The sequence below is a fragment of the Tachysurus fulvidraco genome, chromosome 5 (assembly GCF_022655615.1).
Source record: "Tachysurus fulvidraco isolate hzauxx_2018 chromosome 5, HZAU_PFXX_2.0, whole genome shotgun sequence".
Classification (NCBI taxonomy): Eukaryota; Metazoa; Chordata; class Actinopteri; order Siluriformes; family Bagridae; genus Tachysurus; species Tachysurus fulvidraco.
The window spans coordinates 22716760-22719732 of record NC_062522.1 but is presented as its reverse complement, the minus strand read 5'-3'; positions in this window follow the sequence as shown (position 1 = coordinate 22719732).

The following is a 2973-nucleotide window of genomic DNA, read 5'->3' as shown; positions in this document are numbered from 1 at the left end:
TTCATGGTTTCAGGTATTTTCCAATAAGCAATACACAAATTAATAGACATGATGGTACCTGTTATGAAATATAATAATTTTTAAAAAATATTTCTTATATAAAATTATAACTATTCCGGAACCAGTGGTTAATAGGTGTACTGTTTATTCCCTGGGTTTGATTCAGGGATAAAAATTAATTAAGTTTAAGTTTTAAGTTTAACATGTACATTCAGAAATTTACAAATTCATTTGTTGGTTGAAGTTTTTGTTGGACAATTAAGTGCTGTATATTGTGGCAATGAAAATGTGTCGGAACACATCAGGAAATGTGTATTCTCTTTGTCACATTCAACTCTGTGCTTATGAGACATAAATATCACTAAAATAGGACATGTATTGTTACTGGTCATGCAATTACCGCCAACTAACTGCACATTTTAGTCACAGCTCATTTCATGAAAACAACAAAGACGGTATTTATTAGAAAACTCTACATCAACAAATTCTTATTGTACTGTCCAAATTATATGTGGTCGAACAGTATTCATTGCATTATAGCGCCTTCGTCACCTACTGTTAAAATGGCAGTAAATATATGCAAGATGAGGATAACGGGGGTTCTTTTTTAACAAAGATTCAAGATTCATAGACTCAATGTGCTTCTCAGCCTATGGCAATGAGGCATTAAAAATAATTGAGCGCTGACTCATAAGAACAACTAACATGATCTGACTTGCAGGAAGCTGCGCCAACCGCTGTTGCTTAAGTGATAAACATTTGTAGTGTTTATGTGTTCAGCTAAGCTATCACCAGTATGACTGTTAGAATATACAGTATTTGATGCTCAGCCAGATAATATTTTTTGCACCCAAATGGGGATGTCGAGACAGAGACGGATTTGTCACTGTGTCACAGAAGCCACAAACACCAAAAAGAGAATGAATGATTTCTATCTGGGACTAGGAGAGAAAGACCAGGCAATTAGTCATTATCTCCAAGCAGACTTTGAATTAATCATAAATGTATGATAGAGTACACATAAATGTATACAAGCCAAAAATAAGGCCAAAGTCTAAACTAAAAAAAATTTGTATAAAATAAGAGCTGACTTCAAGTAACAGGAAAAAAATCCTCTAGAATTCTCTATCTCAGTTATAAAGGAAAAATTCATTCATTCATTCATTAAAGGACTGCATTCTAATAGGGTGAAGCTAGGTTTAAGTAACCAAAAGAACCAGATATACATCATGTAAAGCCTAATTTCATTTAATCCATCCATAAAGAAACCAAACATTTTCCTACCCAGTCAAATCTGATTTAAAACTAAAGTATTTTGCCCCAGTTCACAGAAAGTCCTCTTATATCTTATTATTTTTAACAGAACAGAGGACCTATTTCTAGGGTCTTGGATTTGATAGAGCACCACATACTGAGCCTGTGTCTCCCTAAGCTTGCACACAATGAAGCAGTTGTTTGGGCCTGAAGCAGAGCAACTTAAAGGGCAAATCGACCACCAACAAGCTGAAGAGGCAACCGTGAGTCCCATTTGCATGTGGATTTCCGATCTGATGACATTTAAAAATCAGCTGGTTAACACAGAGGCAACATCATGGCTATTTTCTTGGGATATTTATTTATTTATTAACCTCCCACAACAACATGGTAAGTAAAGATAGTGATCATACTTTTGGAATAGTTTTAATAGAAAATGCAATATGTTAACCCAGACGTGTCAGTAAGACACATGTGACACTTTCGACCCCCCTATAACAGTCAATACTATTTTTAACTGTTGACACTGACTTGAGCAGTGTCTTCATTTTCAGAGCTTACATTTTCAATGTAATGTCTGTCCACACCTCTGAAACTAAAAGCTACATTCCTCATGCTTTCCAAGAAGCTTGCAAATAACAAACTACAAGCAGCAAATGCCTGTTCCCTATCTCCAGACTTCTAATTCCATCCTCAAATAAACAAGACTATGCAACATGTCACACCTACATTGTTTCAGCGACATTACTAGGACTTGTATGTCAGTTGTTTAGCTATTCCTATGATTTATATTCCTGTAGTTTTGTGACCAGAGTCATAAGATAATCACAGCAGTTCCATTTCTTGGGATACAAGGAAGCCATGATTGGGTGGTGGAATAAACTTGTCCTAGAGTCCCTGACTGTCTTCAATTGATATCTATATACCTACCTCTTCATGAAAAACTTAAACTACTGTAGCACTATATTAAAGAAAAATTGCCTGTGTGATTTTTCGCTATATTTCCTACCAACAAAATTTTTAAATGGATGGTATTCTTAGTGTGTGACCTAGTGACCTGTATCGATGTGTTCATTGATAGACTGCAAAAGCATTTTGGTAAATCGTTCTGAATGAGGGTGTCAAAAAATGTCATAATTGTACATGTAAATGTACAGTATTCAAGTGAAATTATCTGCTGAAGCCAGGACGAGTATTAAGCTTAAACCATTTTAAGAGTACCATTTGGGACCATTTTAAGTGGTTTTGCCTTAATGCCAATAATGAGGACAAAAGTAGTGATCCAGACACCCCAAAAATGATATAGGCTGTTCAAAAAAAAAAATCATTACAGTGTAACCCCTGATCCTCAAAAAAAAAAGTATCTGCTCCTTTGTATGAGGAGAAACAGGAGACTTTAAAAAATGACCACCAGAAGGCTATCGGTGTGCATGTTTCCGGTCACACTGTCAGAAGCAGACTCAAGGAGGGTGGTTTGATGGTCTGACATCCTCTAGTGGGACCTGTGCTCACAGCCCAGCACCATACAGCTCAATTGGCATTTGCCAGAGAACACCACAATTGGCAGGTCCGTCACTGCCATACCTTCTCTTCATGGATAAGATCAGGGGCACACTGAGCACATGTGACAGACATGAAAGAGTCTCAAGATGCCATGAGGAACATTAAGCTGCCGGCAACATCATCCAGCTGGACAGGTTTGGCAGTGGGTCAGTGATG